General features: G+C 40.6%; 2 pseudogenes; both read right to left on the reverse strand.

The window, feature by feature from the left end:
* Positions 1-574: 574 nt before the first annotated feature.
* On the reverse strand, positions 575-11753 carry LOC148923058 (uncharacterized; annotated as a pseudogene).
* LOC148923059 (uncharacterized) lies at positions 6653-9801 on the reverse strand (annotated as a pseudogene).
* Positions 11754-20321: the final 8568 nt, after the last annotated feature.

The raw sequence follows: 20321 nt of genomic DNA on the forward strand, positions 1-20321 counted from the left end.
AAGGACAGAACTAAAACAATTTTGTTGTTGGCTAATGTAAACAGAGATGCACCATTTATGTTATCATTTTTTTTCCTAGAAGAAGCTCACTTTGTTAGTCTTTGCTGGAGATCTCGACATATAATTCACAGCACGCATGATATTTATATTAAATTTATCATTCGTAATACACTTAAATCAAAAAAAAAAAAAAAGTAGACCGAAATATAGCTAACGCATTATATGTCATATGTGTTTTTTTAGTTTAGAAGCAGAGTCATAAATGTTTAATTTGCAAATTCACCTTAATTTAATGTTATGTAATTAATGTATTCATCTTGATATTATAAGAAAATAAATTGCTTAATACATGAAAAGAAATACCAAGCGTCTGATTTTCTACAACTCAAAGTCACATAAATGCATGAATTAATAAAATAACCACCGGCGACTGTATAAGATTGCACCCGTAACATGCAATAACATAAAATTCATGGCTTCTCCTTAACCCAATAGAGGTTCGGTTTAGATACTTTAAATTTTTTAAAAACAACAACAAACTCATGCAAAGCATGATATGTATATTTAAGTGAAGTTAGTGAAATGGACGATCACTCTGTTTGCCGAAAATGCCACGACCATAAATAAGTTGAAGAAATGACATCTCTTAGAAGTGGAAACTGCAAAAACACGAATGAAGAAATGGGAAGACATGTAAGTGCACCAACCGGCAACAGAATCCATGCCTTCTTCTGCCTAAACACTAGATACAACGTCGAACTAAAGGCAATCATCATGAACAAGATGGACAGGAAAAGGGTAAGCAGGTCAATAAAGTCGCTTGGGCAGTCCATACAGAAAGTCTTGCTCTGCATAACGCGAGGTGAGGATGGATGAGAACACCAACAGCGAAGTGGTGGATGTGAAGAGCTAAACTGCATCTGAAATTGCAAATATTGTGAATGCGCTTGACTTGTAGAACATCGGATAACCAGACTCTGGTTGGTTGCCGCCAGGAACTGTGATAGCGGCAGCGAACACAACTGTAGCAATCAATGCTGCAGTAATAGTACATGAGTTAACCGTATCTTTTGTAGAATTGGGTAAATTTTTTGTTATATTATTCACAATGAACTTGTACATTATATATAAGCTAGAATAATGCTATACAAGGTAAGATTTTCCTCAATCTTTTGTCTTGTTGAATACTCCAGAAGATGTCTTGCTGAATACTCCAGATCTTCCAACACTCCCCCTCAAGTTAAGTGACGGGATTACCGAAGCTTAACTTGCCCAACACTTCTTGAAATGACTTTGCCGAGACTGCTTTGGTCAAGATGTCGGCCAATTGATCTTCTGATTTCACATGGAATTTCCACTATCTTCTCCTCAAGGTTCTCCTTTATGAAGTGTCGATCAATTTCGACATGCTTCGTTCTGTCATGCTGTACCGGATTTTCTGAGATACTGATCGCGGCCTTATTATCACACAACAATTTGCAAGTTTTCTGCGGTTCCAAGCTTAATTCTTTCATCAATCTCCTAAGCCAAAGGATTTCAGTTAATCCGCTCCTGATGCCTCGAAACTCTGCTTCGGCACTAGAGAGGGCGACCACTTTCTGTTTCTTGCTTCTCCAAGTCACCAAATTCCCACCAATAAAGGTGGAGTATCCTCCCGTGGAACGTCTGTCGACCAGATTCCCTGCCCAATCAGCATCAGTGTATCCATGGATATCTAGATGTCCGTTTTTTCAAAACAAAACTCCATGCCCGGCGGTTCCTTTCAAGTAGCGAACAACTCTAAGTGCTGCCTCCCAATGTTCTTCCTGCGGACTATGCATGAACTGGCTTAAGACTCCCACTGCATATGCAACATCAGGTCTAGTATGGGATAGATAGATGAGTTTCCCAACTAGCCTCTGGTATCTTCCCCGATCAGTAGGGACCTCCCCTTTGATGAGATCAGAGTTGAAGTCCGTGATTCTGAACAATAGGAGTATCTGCCGGCTTACAGTCCAACATCCCTATCTCTGCCAATAGATCAAGAACATATTTTCGTTGACTGATGAAGATTCCTTTCCCTGACCTAGGTACTTCAATCCCGAGGAAATACTTGAGGTCACCAAGATTCTTCATCTCAAATTCTGTGGCTAAATGTTCCTTGAGTTGTTGTATCTCTTCGACATCATCTCCAGTAATGATCATATCATCTACATAGATTATTAGACAAGTGATCTTTTCCTTTCTCCGTTTGATGAAGAGGGTGTGGTCGGAGTTACTTTGTTGGTACCCATACTTCTTCATCACCTCTGTACATCTTCCGAACCAGGCCCTTGGGGATTGCTTTAGCCCATATAGTGTCTTCTTCAGTTTGCACACCTTTCCTTGCTCAAACTCTTCTGAGAATCCTGGTGGAGCCTCCATATATATAGGGTCCTTCAATTCTCCATGAAGGAATGCGTTGGTTACATCGTACTGATGAAGTGGCCAGTCCTTATTTGCCGCAATAGAAAGAAGTACTCTCACAGTGTTCATCTTCGCAACTGGAGAGAATGTCTCAAAGTAGTCGATCCCTTGGGTTTGAGTATACCCCTTTGCTACCAATCGAGCTTTGTATCGCTCGATACTTCCATCTGGTCTTCGTTTAATTGTGAAGACCCATCGACACCCCACTGTATGCTTTCCATCGGGCAATGGGCTAATCTCCCAAAGTACCATTCTTCTTTAATGCTTTCATCTCTACCAGCATTGCATCCCTCCAATGTTTGATCTTTACTGCTTCTTCAAAGGTTCGAGGTATCTCCTCCTCGTACAGTGCAGTTTGAAAATCCTTTGCCATTTTGGAGATGTTGGCCTCGGCGAAGTTGGCTATTGAGTACCTGCTCTTTCGCCCTATTCTTTCTGGAGAGTATCTTTTCGGAGGGATTCCCCTCGTACTCCTAACGGGACGCACATATTGCTCTGTATCTTGATCAATACTAGTGTCTTCTTCTTCTTCTTCTTCTTCTTCTTCTGTACTAGGAGGGTCAGAAATAATAACTGAACTGTCAAGATGTGGACTAGATATTACCTCAGATTCCGTTACGGTTGGATCAGAGGATCGCAGCGGAAGCGTCGTTTGACTCATTTCTGTAGATAAGTTCGGCTCATGAACAGTGCCAACTTGCTCTGTTGGCCCCATATCGAAGTGACTTGGCACATACCACCGAAGGGAGTCGGTTTCTTGGGTCTCCCCCTGTCTCTCACTCTCCCCCTGAGTCCCAAGGTGGTAAAAGAATTCTGTTTCGAGAAAGTTGCAGTTCACGGTAGTGATAACCCGTTTGGTTTTTGGATCGTAACATCTATAGCCCTTTTGATTGATCCCATAACCGACAAATACACACTTAATCGCACATGGTGAAAACTTGGTTCTTTCGTGTTTTGGAATGTGTACATAGATCGAACAGCCAAAAATATTTGGTGGAAGAGATAAGGTTGCGGGAACTTGTGTCAAGGTAGCCAAGTGGTCTAGTGGAGTTTTTTGGTTTAATGTTTTAATGGGGAGTCGATTTAGAAGGTAAATGGAGGTGGATATGGCTTCTGGCCAAAAATATGGTGGAACTTTTGAGTCAAATAGGAGGGCTCGGGTCATTTCTTGGATGATTCGGTTTTTTCGTTCAGCAACTCCATTTTGTTCGGGTGTGTGAGGGCAGGAAGTTTGGTGGATTAACCCATTTTCCCTAAGAAATTGAGACATAGATTTGTTCACAAATTCCCCCCCGTTATCTGAACGTAGGATCTTAATGGATGTTTGAAATTGGGTTTGGATCATTTTATAGAACAAAATAAATTTATCAACAACTTCTGATTTTTGTTTCATAAAATATACCCAAGTGGCTCTACTGCAATCATCCACGAATATCACAAAATACTTAAAACCAAGACTAGTACCAACAGGCGCAGGGCCCCACACATCAGAATGTATTAAAGAAAAAACAGTCTTAACACGAGTATCATTCGGTTTAAAGGTGTTACGGTGGCTCTTGGCCAAAACGCAAGTTTCACAAGAAAAATTCTTAGGAACAAAAAGTTTGGGAAATAAAGATTTTAGATAACCCGGAGAGGTATGACCCATTCTTCGGTGCCAGAGCCAAGTCTCCTGAGTGGTTGGTCCGTCAGCAAGCATCGCCGCACCATCTTGTAGAGCGATCTCGTCTACAAAATAGAGCCCACGCCGTTCAGTGCCACATCCAATAATCTTCCCCGTCCGGATATCCTATAAGAGACAAAAAGTTGGTTGCATCAGCAGAGTACAATTCAAATCCTTAGTCACATGACTAATTGACATCAACTTCTGAGATAAATTCGGAACATAGAGGCAGTTCGAAAGTTGCACATTCGGAAATATTTCTATAGTCCCTGCCCCCTCAACTGGTGTTATTCCTCCATTGGCAGTTTGTATATGTGACTTAGGGGTCTTATAAAATTCTACAAAATCTTTTCTATCATATGTCATTGTATCTGTGGCCCCACAACCGATCCACCCCGTATCATCAATTTCATCACTATCCCGGGCCTCAAAAGCATACGACAAACTTTCTAAGGGTGCAAATGAATTCTTGCAAATAATGGGGTCGGATTCTGTAATACTCCTAAAATGGGGTCTTCTTTCACATTTTTTATTAACTGGGGACTTAATTGCAAGAGAGAAAGTATTAGGGCTAGGGATCTCACTCCCCAACCCTTTACCTCCACTTTCGGCACCGTCAAGCTTGAGGGAGGCGATCATTGCCTCGACTGTTCTTCACCCTCCGTTGTCGCCGCGCTGGCCACCGCCGGTTTGGAGACCACTGGTTTCCGGTCGTCGCTCCTGGAACTGAGCTGTTTCACGGCTCCCTTCTGCCCCTGCTCCTCCCCGAATTTTTCCTCCTCCTTCTGTTCCGATGGCTACCTTGGCCTTCGCCGCCTTCTCCTCCTCCCACCAGTCTGGATATCCAATTAATTGGAAGCAAGTTTCCTTTGTGTGCTTGTTCATCCCACAGTGGGAACACCATAGCTTTGATTTGTCCGGTTTGGTGTTTCCCCGGCGGTTAGTGGTGGGGCGCGGCGGCGGTTGACTCCTGTGTTGAGGTTGCGACTGGCGGTATTCTCTGGCTCCAAAGCCGAACCCTACTCCCGATGATGAGTAACTTCTGACGGCGGTGGTGGGTGATTCGGACGTCAGTGACATGATTTTCAATCGAGCTGCCTCCCGTTTCACCCATCCGTAGGCCTCATCGACTGAGGGATATGGATCCTCCTTGAGGATCTCGCGTTTGACCCAATCGTACCTCTCGTTCAATCCGGTGAGAAATTTGAATAATCTCAACTCCGATTTGATGCTCCGATACTGTGAAACTCCTTTATCACAGCAATCTACGGTCCTGTGTGGACACCGATCTATGTCCATCCATGCTCCATGGAGTCTACTCCAGTAGAAACTCAATGGAGAATAATTGGTAGTTTATTCAATATGTGAATGATACAGAAATTACAATAATATATAGGCTAGAGTATCTCTAAGTATGGTAAACCTAATTTACAATAATTGCTATTCTATATAAGGTACAATATTCTTCCATATCAATTTCATATATTCTCCCTAATTTACGTGATATTTCTTCTAACACTCCCCCTCAAGCTAAGTAATGGGGTTCCCAATACTCAGCTTGCATATTACTTCTTGGAACGACTTCGAAGTTACCGCCTTTGTCAAGATATCCGCCAACTGATCTTCAGATTTGACATAAGGCATTTCCACCACTCTTGCTTCAATGTTCTCCTTGATGAAGTGTCTGTCTACCTCCACATGTTTGGTTCTATCATGTTGCGCCGGATTTTCTGAGATACTAATGGCTGCCTTGTTGTCACAAAATAATCTACAAGGAAGGGCAGGTCGAAGATCCAATTCCGTCATCAGTCTTCGCAGCCACAATATCTCTGTCAGTCCACTCTTAATTCCTCTAAACTCTGCCTTTGCACTAGAGAGTGCTACCACCTTTTGCTTCTTGCTTCTCCATGTTACAAGATTCCCGCCTACAAATGTGAAATACCCTGCAGTCGATTTTCTATCATTTGGATTCCCTGCCCAGTCAGCATCGGTGAAACCATGGATCTCCATGTGTCCATGCTTCTCAAACATAAGTCCATGTTCAGTTGTTCCTTTCAGATACTGAACGATTCTCAAAACCGCTTCCCAATGTGCTTCTTGCGGTGCATGCATAAACTAACTTACTACTCCAACGGCATACGCAATATCTGGTCTAGTATGAGATAAATAGATAAGTTTTCCGACTAACCTCTGATATCTCCCCCTGTCGGTCGACTTTGCTCCCTCCACTATCTGCAATCCATGATTTTGCATCATAGGTGTATCTGCTGGCTTACAGTCAATCATCCCTATTTCGGCCAACAAGTCAAGTATATACTTTCTCTGATTGATGAAAATTCCTCTTTTTGACCTTAGCACCTCTATCCCCAAGAAGTACTTAAGGAGACCTAGATCCTTCATTTCAAACTCACGGAATAAGTTCTTCCCTAGTTCGACTATTTCCTCCTCATCATCTCCAGTAATGATCATGTCATCTACATATATGATCAGACATGTGATCTTTCCCCCTCTTTTCTTGATAAACAAAGTATGATCTGCATTACTCTATTCGTATTCGTACTTCTTCATCACTTCTGTAAATCTCCCAAACCACGCTCGAGGTGACTGTTTCAACCCGTATAGTGTCTTCTTAAGCTGGCACACTTCCCCATCTACAAAGTCTCCCGTGAAACAAGGCGGTGGTTCCATGAATATTGGCTTAGGTAACTCTCCGTGCAAGAATGCGTTCGTCACATCAAACTGGTGGAGCGGCCAATCTTTATTAGCAGCAATCGAGAATAACACCCGCACAGTATTGATCTTAGCAACTGGGGAAAAAGTTTCAGCATAATCCACACCATACGTCTGAGTGTATCCTTTTGCCACGAGTCGTGCCTTGTATCTCTCTATTGTCCCATCTGATCTTCTATTTATTGTGAATACCCATTTGCACCCGACACTTCTAGCTCCTTCAGGTAATTTGCTCTTGCTCCACGTATTATTCTTCATCAGGGCTATCATCTCAATAAGCATTGCTTCCCTCCACTTCTTATGCTTCATTGCCTCCTCGGCTGTCTGTGGGATTTCTTCCTCTTCATATAGTGCTGCCTCAAATGCTCGAGCCATTTTAGTCAAGTTCCCTTGTACGAAGTTTGCCACTCCGTAGCGGCTCTTCTTCCCTATCTTTTCGGGGGAATATCGTTTTGGCGGAATCCCCCTTGTACTTCGGTAAGGAAGCACATATCCCCCGGTGTCTCCATCCACGGTGTTATCCTCCTCTCGGGGTACTGTATCAATCAGATCAGTAGTAACTGGACTTTCAACAATATTTGGTTCAGAAATTACCTCGGATATCGTCGGAGAAGGATCGCTTGGGAGCGGGTGAAAGGGTTCTTGTGGTGAGACGTGCTCGGCAGTGACTATCACTGGTTCCGTTGAATCCCCAATCGAGGAGCTTGGCAATGGCACAACCCAACTTAGATAGTCCTCGGAATTACTTGGACCACTCTCCCCCTGACTATTAAGGTGGGTATGAAGAAAAATTCAGTTTCTAGGAAATTGCAGTTCATGGTAGTGGTGATTTTTCGAGTGGACGGGTCATAGCATCTGTAGCCTTTTTGATTCACTCCATACCCCACAAAGACACATTTGATTGCACAAGGTGATAGTTTGGTCCTCTCGTGTTTTGGGATATGAGTACAGACGGTACAACCAAAGACTTTGGGCTGAAGGTTCAAGTGTTCGGGTATTTTGGCTTGTTTGGATAGGGAATGAAGGGGGATTTTCATGTTCAGAATTTTTGTAGGAAGGCGATTGATGAGATAGATGGACGTAGCAACCGCTTCTGGCCAAAAATGTTTGGATAAAGCAATTTAAAGTAACCAGGAGAAGGGTGTCCTAGTCTTCGGTGCCAGAGCCAAGTTTCCTGTTTCGTGGATCCGTGAGCCAGCATTGCACTACCATGTTGAGCTATCTCGTCCACGTAATAGAGTCCTTGCTTCTCAGTGCCACGCCCAAGAATCCTCCTCGTCTGAAGTCGGGGTGCATTAGGAGCGTGCAATTCAATTCCTTAGTCACATGACTAATAGACATCAATCTTTGAGACAAAGTAGGGACATATAGACAATTCATGAGTCTAAGTGTAAGTGAAATTTCAATTGTGCCCGATCCTTCCACAGTAATCAATTCTCCACTGGCAGTTCTAATATATGACTTCATGTCATTATCAAAAGTAATAAAATCATTCCTTTCCGGAGTCATAGTATCAGTTGCCCCACAATCAAATATCCAGCCCTTAGAATGTTTATCAATTACATTATGAACATGAAATGCAGCGGAAGTTTCTTGTAGGGGCTCAAAACGATTTTTAGACACATAATTGGGGCAAACAAAATAGTTTTGACATGTCTGGGGTCAATTGTAATTTTCGGACAGTCAGGGGGGCGAATATCAACAATATGGGGTATTTTTTGATATTTCCAGTTCTTATGGGGTTTGAATTGAAAACTTGAGGAAATTAAAATAGGGTTTGGGTTAATCCCAAACCCGTTACCTCCTCCTTGCGCCGTTCTGTCGACGATTCCCTTCGTCTTCTCCGCGACATTCCCAGCGCCTCTCGCGTTGCCGCCGACGGGTTGATCCTCCGATCGAGTCCCCACTCCTGGTCCACCTGATTCCCCATGATTTCCTCCATCCATTCGCCGTGGTGTTCCATCGTGGTTCATCCCCACGACGAGCTTCGCTTGCGCCGCCCCTGCTCTCGATTTTTGTCGCTCCTCCCACCACTCTGGGTACCCCAATCGTTTGAAGCATGTCTCCCATGTGTGCTTCTGTTTTCCACAGTGGGAGCACCATAATTTTTAGGTGTCGGGGCGTTGATTTCCCGTTAGGCTGGCGGCGGAGGGGCGCGGTGGAGCGTCGCGGTACGGTGGTCGCTGGTTCTGGGTGGCGGAGCTCTGTCCGATTGCCGCGAGTCCAAGTCCGATTTCACCCCCAAATGACGAATCGGCATTGTTGCCGTTGGCTTCTCCGGTGGGTGAGGGCGATGCCGGTGGCATGATTCGACGTCGAGCCGCCTCCGTCTTCACCCATCCGTAGGGTGCCTCCACTGATGGGGTCGGTTCTTCCTTCAAGATGTCCCTCCGAATCGAATCGTACTCCTGATTCAATCCGGTCAGAAATTTAATCAATCGTTTCTCATTCGAGTGTGTTCGAAATTGATCGATTCCCTTATCACAACAGCTAATCGGCTGCTTCTGGCTTCTGTCAATGTTTATCCATAATCCGTGGATTCTCCGGTAGTAAGTTTCCAGATCGAGGTTTCCTTGTTTGATGTTTATCGCCTTTTCTTCCAGGTCGTAGATGTGGTATTTGTCGGCCTTGTTTTCGAAGGTCACAGCAAGGCTGTCCCATAGTGCTTTGGCAGTCAGATGGTGTGCGAAGTCGGCAATTATATCTTTCTCGATGTTGTCAACGATCCACGAGAACACCACCAATTCGTTTTCCTCCCACACATCGAACCCTTTGCTTCCTGGTTCCGGGGGCTCGTTCCTGATGTATGAGTAGGCTCCTCGGCCTCCAATCTTAACTTTGATCAATCGAGAGCAAAGGGGGTAGTTTCTTCCATTCAACTTGAATGCAACTGTGATGCTTTTGCTATTTATGAGGCTTGTTATCTGTTCTGGATCGATTTTTGTGTCTTCTGTATCTGACATCTTTGGTTATAGGGTCGGTTTCTGGGCTTGATTCTGGTTTGAAAAGGGTTGAGAAAAGGTATTATCGGCTATGATGAAAATTTTCTGAGCCAAGATCGATTTTTTACCGTAGCCTTCAAATTGAACGGCTCCAACTATTCACTATGGGCTCGCCTAATGAAGGTGGCCATCGGCGGCAGAGGAGTCTACCGCCACATCACTGGAAATCCGACTCCACCGGGACCGGGAGAGAAGGGATACTCCGATTGGGAGGAGATAGACTTGATAGTCTTCTCATGGATTATTGACAACATGGAGACACATATTATAGCCGTTTGGTGGTGTGCGAAATCGGCTATAATATGTGTCTCCATGTTGTCAATAATCCATGAGAAGACTATCAAGTCTATCCCCTCCCAATCGGAGTATCCCTTCTCTCCCGGTCCCGGTGGAGTCGGATATCCAGTGATGTGGCGGTAGACTCCTCTGCCGCCGATGGCCACCTTCATTAGGCGAGCCCATAGTGAATAGTTGGAGCCGTTCAATTTGAAGGCTATGGTAACGCTTTTACTTGATCTGATCTTCTCGGCAATCGGCTCGATTTGTTCCTTATTCTCGTCGATCATTTTGATTGTTGGTTTCTCGCCGTCTCGGTCGAGAATTGTATATCTGTTCTGGGGTTATTATTTGGGGGCTATAATGATATTTTTCTGAGCCTAACCTGCTCTGATACCATGTAGAATTGGGTAAATTCTTTGTTATATTATTCACAATGAACTTGTACATTATATATAAGCTAGAATAATGCTATACAAGGTAAGATTTTCCTCAATCTTTTGTCTTGTTGAATACTCCAGAAGATGTCTTGCTGAATACTCCAGATCTTCCAACATCTTTCATCCATTTCTCTCCTTATATTTCCAGCTCTCTATGTTCTCTAGTAAATATCATCTCAGCTGTTTCACCATTCTTATTTAGATCTCAGCTGAAAATAAGATTGATTGCAGTTAGATTGTTTGCTTCAATTCAACTTCTAATATACAACTATAAATATGAATATACCTGAAACCAAAGTAATTCACGTTGTATCTAGAGAACTGCACCCGATACTAAATTCAGCTTGTTAGGAGGTGCCAAACGTGCGGCCAAGTGAAGGACTGAATTACCAGATTTGTCGGTTATTTCCGAATAGTTGATTCTGTAGTTGCTCGTACGATATATGAGATTAAACACTTTCTCACAACGGTTCTTGACGGCCATGTGGAGAAAGTTCTGATTAAAAATATTCCTAGTATGAATTGCAACAGGAAGTGTCCTTACAATTTCTTGTACAACATCATTATTTCCCGATTCAGCTGCTGCTATAATGGCCTCTTTGCAGATAGTTTGTGCTTGTCTGTAGTCTAACGGTTCTATAAGGTTGCATAAATATTTCACAAGCTCCAGCGCTTTCTCACGAATCAATTTCTTTTCATGAAACCTATTAATGCCAGGCGCTGAAATGCAAACGACATGCGGTCATAAAGCATGTCACATATATAGATTGCACGAGAGTAATAAGATTCATTTATTACCTAAGTATTTGATAACATGACAAAGAGTTGAGTGCAACATTTGGACAAGGTTATGCAACCTTGGAGCCTTTGTACCAAAATCATTTTAGATAAGTAATAAGAAACAAATTACTAGTTTTGAATGTGAATCACTTGCCTAGAATAGTTTGGTACTCAATATCCAAGTATTGTGGTTTCATATCAATCTTCACAATACCTTCAAAATTTTAAGGTAATACTCGGCTAAATTAACGCCTATGGACCGTACTGCCAAAACACAGAGTTAATAAAATACTCACACCAGTATATGAGATTTGTCCAGAAGCTGAGTTGATCGTCCACATCCGTGGAGAATGCTGTCGCTCTGGATGCAATCTTCTCCAAAACTCTACCAATGAATTCATGGTTCATCCTGACCATATAGGGATACTTGCGGATCAAATCCAACGCTATATCTGATCATCGTAATTCATATATAGTAGTATATAATTAGGAGACGTTTTGATGTTCTGTATGATGGCGGTGCATTATAATGCTAGCTTTTCTTAAATTGCTAACTTGTTAACTCATCAACGCAGTGTATTAATAATGTAAACACGATAACTTGAATGTGCTCGGAATATTTCCTAGCACAACTTAAATGTGCTCGCAATTTTCCTAGCACTTTTATGGTACTCACAAAATGAGGAATTATTTTGTATTGTTAATGCACTTTACAAAAAAACAATCTCGCAAAATGATACTCCATAGCTCCATTTCTTCTTCTTTCCGTCTTCAAGCCCGTGCTTCTACCTCAGCTGACTGCCGCCGCTTCCATCTCAGCCGACTGCTGCCGGTTCTTCCACTACCGGCAGAACAGAAAGTCTCTATTGGAAGTTAATTATGGGTACACTACCGAATTTTTCGAATTTACGCCGATAAAATGTGCTTCTAATAGTACATTTCGATTTATATTCATCAATGCAGTTTTATTGAACCAATTTATTCTTAGTTTGCTCATGTATTTCCTTTCTTCGAGTTTGATGGTTTTGGGAAGAAACTCAATTACATTATGTATATTTTATATTGTGATTGACCACATAGAAACTCTGATAATTTGAGTGCAGACTTCTGCAGAGCATAAACTTTGTTGTGCTTGTGAATTTGAGTGCAGACTGCTTCATCCTCTTTGCACTTACTGTCATTGGTTAATAGGGTGTCTCATCTAGCTTTTTATAAATAGCAAATCGAAATTATTGGATCTGAATCCACCTTCTTCGAACGTGTTGTATTTCAATGGCCCTCATCTAGCTTTAGTAATCAAAACTGGAATACATTCTCTCACAGTAAGTTCTCAAAGATTAATGCCCGAAAATCTGAGTCACAAATCATGTAGTAACATTTTGCATTTGTGAATATGTAGGAAGGGATTGCAGTTGGAAGGAGATTTGCTAGTCTAAAAAACTACCAAGTTGATGGGAACAAAGACTGATATGATTATTTGCCTGTTTATAGGGTAATTTTTGAGAGAGGGCTCGAACTCGGCACCTCATACATTGATGTCTAAGCTCCTTGCCGCTAGGACAAAGGCTCTGGACTTTGAACTCAATTGACTTGTGAAACAATTCAGTGCTCGCATGTGAATTCAATTCGGCATCTTGAGTTTAATGTCATTTTAATTTAATTATTTTATTTCTATTTTTAGTTTACTGTCATTGGATACATGAAACTGAAATAATAATAATAATAATAATAATAATAATAATAATAATAATAATAATAATAATAATAAAAATATGAAGAATTCCAAGCACTGTGCTCGAAATATAACATGACTATTAGAACAATATTCTAGCACCAAATTGTGCTAGCTTTCTTGAAACGTCGCACTTTTGGTGCTTGGATCGTCGCATAAAGGAGTTGACCAATATTTTCAAGCACCCTGAAAGTGGTCAGAGAAACTAATGTTCTCTGATTCGATCATATCTACATCATATCTTAGTATTTATTCTATTATTAAGTAGCATATCTTTCCTATATAATTAGTGTCTTGTTCCTTAAGTTAGGGTATCCACTATTATAAATAGTGGACATTGTTATTCCTTTTGAGCATTCAAGAAATATGAAATTATTTTTTTAGCTTTTATCGTGATTTATCTTTTTGCAATCTTAAATCTTGGTTTGATTGACCGGCAAAGCTCCGACGACTGCCTTTTATCGTGTTAAGGGAACTTCACCCTTAACAATTGGTGCTTCCATTCTCGAACTCATGGCCAAAGTCAATCTTCGTTCATGGCCGGAGATATCGCAAGCAACCGACGGCTTGCAACTGAATCCAGCAGTGGTGGAGTACATTCTTGCTAAGCTCTCCCAATTTGAGACCCGATTGGATGGGCTTAAGCACAGGGCAGCAACCACGCACCCTCCGCTCCGGCCCGAACCTGATCCACCTGACACGGCCACGCTGTACAGCGCCGCTCAACTACCCTACCAATCACCATTGTCTCCGCACCATCCGGCGACCACGTTTCAGTAGCCGCACGCTGCACAGCTGCCCCAACAATATTTTGCAGCAACCATACCAACCGCCTGCTCCTCCACTCGACGCTTTGCAATGGCAGCAACCGCAGCAACCGGAGATGCAGGATTGGCAGTGGCAACAACATCAGCCCCACACGCGACGTCAAACAAGCTGGGACCCTCCCAGCTACCGCCAACAATCGGGGCTCATGCCGTACGACCAATATCCGCTGTCATATCACCACCGGGAAACAAATCAGCCGCCGCCGAGCCCGTCTTGTTGTTGGGATCCACCTGCGCAGCGAGCCCTTTATGGCTATCCAACCCACAATCAGTCCTACCACGTTCCGCAGCCGCACCTGGACCCAACTCCAGCCTAAGGGGCGCCGAGTCACGGACTCCCTACCTGGGACTATCGTGTGCAGCAAGAACACCACACCTGTGATCAACAACAGTGGCAGGATTGTTACCATCAAACTCAAACGGAGATACCTGCGGCTTACACCCCTTCGTTGAGACCAGAATGTACTCCATCCATATTTGCTCCGATGCAGTCACTGGTTGTTACTAAATTTGAAAGTGAAGAAGGTGCAATTTCAGATTCTTTGATTTTAGAGGCTCGGGTTAAATATTCATGTGATGATCCCAAAGATTTACACTGCATTTCTAATCGTGGTATGGTGGAAGATGAGCATTGTGACAATCTGGAAAGTGTGCTTTCAATGGACTCTAACTTAGAGACAGAAATGGAGGCACTTGATCATGATGCATTTGGTGTATCTTGTTCTTCTTCCATTGCTCTGCTTTGTAATAATCATGGAGTTGAGGAGGATAGAGATGCAAGCCTCGACAACTGACAAGCCCCATCTTTTGAGGAAATATATCCATTGTGTGGCTCTAATGCTTTCTTACCGGTTATCGAAAGGGATTTCAAGGTTTTGCTTCAAGGATATGTGCATGATAGGTGGGATATTTTGAAGTTGAGGAAGTTGATGAACTCTTCTTTGTTAAAAGAGGACAGAGATGGTTTCTATGTGGATTTGCATATCACTAATGTTGCAAGTATGAATTATCGTTCAACATTGCTCGACGCAGATGCACGGTTGATCCCTCCCCAGATGGACATGCGTTGTTCGAGCATCCGTGGTCGCGTTGACAAGATCCACATGTTAGCGTTTAATTATCACGAGCCCGCCTTGGTGAATTTTGATGGAGATAATGAAGGCAGACACCATTCGGTGTGCGTTTGATCCAGGAGGAGAGAGCTCGCCAAAGCTTCTGTTTGCGTCGCTCTTCGTTGTGTCATGGTTCCCACCTTGAGGACAAGATGGCTTTTAACCGCGGGGGAGTTGATACGATCATATCTACATCATATCTTAGTATTTATTCTATTATTAAGTAGCATATCTTTCCTATATAATTAGTGTCTTGTTCCTTAAGTTAGGGTATCCACTATTATAAATAGTGAACATTGTTATTCCTTTTGAGCATTCAAGAAATATGAAATTATCTTTTTAGCTTTTATCGTGTTTTATCTTTTTGCAATCTTAAATCTTGGTTTGATCGACCGGCAAAGCTCCGGCGACTGCCTTTTATCGTGTTAAGGGAACTTCACCCTTAACATTCTCCTAGGAAAATTGCTCGAAATCATTCCGACGAAGCAAATGGCTAGCACTATTAATGCTCGGAATACGCTGTTTTTTTCTAGCACTTTAAGAAAATTCAGAGCACTTCGGTGCTCGGTAAACGCAGTTTTTTTTTTAGTGTTTAGAGATAGAAGATGAAAGGTAGGGGTTTTTTGCACGCGTGTCGTAGGCGCGTGTCCCTTCCTATTCAACAAGATTTATAAGTTCACACTTTCCAAAATACTATTAGTTAGCATATGGTAAGTTAGGGTGTCGAACCCACAAGGAACGGTAGCATCCATTATGTATTTCCACACTTAAGAAGGATTTTGGCGATGCCGCCACGCTCTAAATTGGGGGTGGGAACTGAACTACGAATTATAAATAACACCTAAGCTAAGATTGGGAACTAAACATGCAAATAAAATACAATAAGATGAAAGCATATAAACTGGAACGCGGACTGGGCAATCTGATAAACTGGGCAACTTGGCAGAGAATTTTGCACTTGGCGAAAATAAGAACATTTCGGAAATGAAAACAGATTAGCAACTTGCATGAGCATTTCTAAGATTAGAAAGCAAAAGAGTCTAAGTTAACAGACTAAGGAAAATAAACTAAGTGCTAGATACTAAACAAAGTGTAGAAACTAGGATTGTGACCCTTAAAAGTGGCTAAAACTAATTAACTCCTAAAAGCTAAACTAAATGACATGTAAATGAGAGGTGGAGTGCATGGATTAACTAAGCTAAAAGAGCTGCCAAAAGTGAAAAGAAAGCATATACTTGTGGTCTCCTAAACCCTATTACCCAAGGTGTAAAACCAATGGATAAAAGCCTACAACTAATGGACAAAGAACTTGACTTCTAAAAGCTGATCTTGGGCTCCTAATTCTACACTAAAGAACATAAAGGAAGTGAGAGAAATGACTATATGGCTGCTACATAATTAAAAATGCAAGAGAAACACAAGATCAACAATTAAACTACCTAAACATGCATTGAAAACACCAAACTAAAAGCTGAAACATAAAGACTCATTGAAGAAGATAAAGAAAGCTTAAGAACACTTAAACATAGTGGAAGAACAGTCCAGAACCGAGCTCATCAAACTCATGCAAAATCATACGAAAATCACACCCGACGAGGTGTCGAAAACACAAAACACATGGCTGATTTTTTTTGAGACTTTTCTAACTCCTTCTCCACATTTTTTAACCATAAACTAACTAAGAAAATGCTTGAGAAACTGATTTTAAAAGCTTGAAAGAAGTTTTAACTAAACATGAACATAACCAACACTAGAACTAAACCACAAGCTAAAACCGAAAATCAAACAAGAGCTAAACTTAAAGCACCTTATATACACGAACACTTAGAGAAATTACTACTTCAAATAAGCTTTTAAAACAAGTCCAACAACAATAGCTAAGAGTAAGAAAGATGCAAAAGAACTACAAAGGTTAAGAACAAGCAACTAGAGATATTAAATACTACTACTAAATTACTACTACTTCAATCCATTGTGAACAAAGATCTTGGCAGCCTTAAAGTTGAAATCTCTCTTCTTAAGGAAGAGAGAAAGTTTCCTAGAGAGAGAATAAACTAAAACTAAACTAAAGCTAAAGTGATAAGTGAGTAAGTTGGAAAGTTGTATTTTAATACATATATCCAATAAAAGATATTCCCCTTCTTTTTTACTCTTCAAGGGCAGATATGGGCGTGTGTAGCAAATGAGAGTTGTCCTTGATAAGTGTGTGGAAGTGGCTTTAGTCATTTTCCCGTCAGGTTCAAACTGGCCAGTCCAACAGCTTGGGCAGTTTGGGTCTTCTTTGCCTTCTTCCTCCACTTTCTTCTATTCCTTGTCATTTTGCCCTCTTTTTTGCATGTTTTCCTCTTCATGCCTTCATTAAGCAGCTTCCAAATTTAATGATCCATTCCCTGCCAAAAAAATATATTTTTCATGCAAATATTCAACTAATAAGTGTGAAAAGTGATAAAATCCGAGTGACGAAAACTAGCCTATCAAGTATATAGTGTGATATCTCAGCTCATTGTTGAGTTAGTTGATCATAGTGTAATCCACAATTCTCTTGAATAAGATCTTTTACACATTCCCTCAAGAACTCTCTCTTCATACTTCTTGTTTTCTCCTTAACAAATCTACCCGATTTTCTTCACGATTCATAACAGTTGACCATATTTATTCTAGCTACGTTTGGCCGTACGACAGTCTCGCGAAGTTTGTGGAGGCCCCAACAGGGTACTCTCTGATCAGATTTCCGACATCGCTCATTGAATCCCAAAGTTGATAAATTTCATTGAAGTGGCAATACCCCAAAACGTTACGAACAGCAGCAACAGAAAAAACCAAACCAAAAACAATCACAACGCTGAATATTGCTTTAAACACCATCGACAAAAGTCTAATTACTCACAACAATAGACAAAAACCAATCACCAATATTCAGCGTTTAAAGCAATATTCAGCGTTTTGGTTGTTTTTGGTTTGGTTTTTTCTGTTGGTGATGTTCGTAACGTTTTTGGGTATTGCCACTTCAATGAAATTTATCAACTTGGGGATTCGATGAGCGATGTCGGAAATCTAATCAGAGAGTACCTATCGGGCCTCCACAAATTTCGCAAGACCGCCATACGACCAAACATTCTTTGAGGAAGCTACATAGCATTGCTCCAATGGCCTTTTAATGATAGACTATATTGATAAGATTAATATTAATTTGTTTTGGTTAATTATTATAGTTGCTTTTAATTTAGTTACAATCACAATTGTGAATACATGATGAACAGCAACGGCTATTGGGCTTCCATTGCTTCCACCGTACAAACTCATTTTAGATCGATCATGGAGACGAGTGAAGTTTTTTTAGAAGATGAGCACATATTTATAATATGTGGGATAAAAAATTTCTAGAGAAACAAAAAAAATCTAAAAAAACTAAATCAAATCAAATTAAAATCTGATAACTTCTGGATAAAAATAATAAGAATAATATAAGGGGTAACTGCTTTTAAAGTCATCAACTTTTCATGAATTCCGGTTTTTTCCACGAACTTTAAAAAGTTCGTGTAATATCATGAACTTTATTGTCAGTTGCTATTTTCCCATGTCAGGTTTTCCGGTCTGATTCATACTGTTCGTTTCCTATTAAGACAATGTCCAAATTCTTTTATCTTACTATCGTTATTTTCGTCTTTGAAATAGCTTCGCGTGGGTACTTTGTACGCCTCAATCGGAACACGGATGAAGAAGTTATGGCCATTTGATGAAGGCTGCGACCTTTGTGCGACCTTGTACTATCATAATGGCCATAACTTCTTGATTCGAGTTCCGATTGAGGCGTACAAGGTACCGACACGAAGCTATTTCAAAGACAAAGATAACGATAGTAAGATAAAAGAATTTGGACATTGTCTTAATAGGAAACGAACAGTTTGAATAAGACCGGAAAACCTGACATGGGAAAATAGCAACCGACAATAAAGTTCGTGGTATTACACGAACTTTTTAAAGTTCGTGGGAAAAACCGGAATTCATTGAAAGTTGGTGATTTTAAAAGCAATTACCCCATAATATAATAATATATTCTAGATTCATGGAAAAAAAATAAAAGAGGTGAAACAAATATATACATATGATACGTGTCACCCAACTCCTCTGGTGTATATATTCATAATAACAAATACAAAATTAAAGAAAATCACTTATTAATTATATCACCATCCAAATATTATAATTAAAAAAAAATTCATCGTTTATTAGGCTTATTTACAAATATTCTAATCACATATAAATAATCAATGATGTATCATAAACACGTTCGTATCCATGTGCATATGCCTCTTTGTTCAATTTATTTTGTGCAAATCACGCCAGGTAGCTGCCCGGATTCCTCTATGACCCGAAGGTCCCTCTGTAATTGGACTCATAGGTCCCTCTATATTTGATCCTAAGATCCCTCGGTAATTGGATTTATATGTCCCTCTGTATTCGACCTGTAGGTCTCTCTATATTCGATCCGTAGGTCCCTCTAATATTTCAGATCCAAGACAAGACCGTCACAAATTCCTTTTAATCATATGATTCATGTACTTTCAATTCCATATGTAAAATATATCAATTATATTAACTTTATATCCATATCATATTGCACCATAATATCTAAATATTCACTTCAATTTAACGCATAACATTCAACAACGTAACATTTGTAACATTAAAAATGTAATTTATACACGCTTATTTATAATAGACCATCTAATTTAGCCTTCGTTCCTGCCTCCAAATCTATAATTCTCAATCCTTTTTACTGTACCAGACTCATCTTTCTTCTACCACTCCTAACGTTCCTTTGCTCCTCATAAATATATATTATAAAATAGTAGTCGACTATTTAATATCTCTCTCTCCCATCTCTTGTTCTCCTTTTTTTTTCAAGCACTTGTGTATGTAAATATATCTACTAAGTCGGTAAAGGGTTTGTGAGCAGCTTAATATGAATTCTTATCAATTATCACTAATATTCCCAGCTTTAAACACGTATACAATTTCTGCTCTTTTCTTTACACATGGCTTAACAAAGTAAAAAATAAGGTATCGTTTTATAAATTAAAGAATATCAAGTAGATAGCTACGAGTATATCTATATTAATATATATGGATCATGATCAATATTTTCATTATAAAAAAAAAAAAATAGTTTACAAAAGTTAAAATTATACATATTCCATGCATGCACTGATGCACACCAAGCTAAATAAACTATTTTCATATACATGAATGCACGTACAATTCATTACCTGTATTATCACAATTCTAATAATAATAATAATTAATGATTTGG

Source organism: Salvia hispanica, chromosome 6 (genome assembly GCF_029641045.1).
Source record: "Salvia hispanica isolate PSC_SH4W2 chromosome 6, Shi_PSC_v1, whole genome shotgun sequence".
Taxonomy (NCBI): Eukaryota; Viridiplantae; Streptophyta; class Magnoliopsida; order Lamiales; family Lamiaceae; genus Salvia; species Salvia hispanica.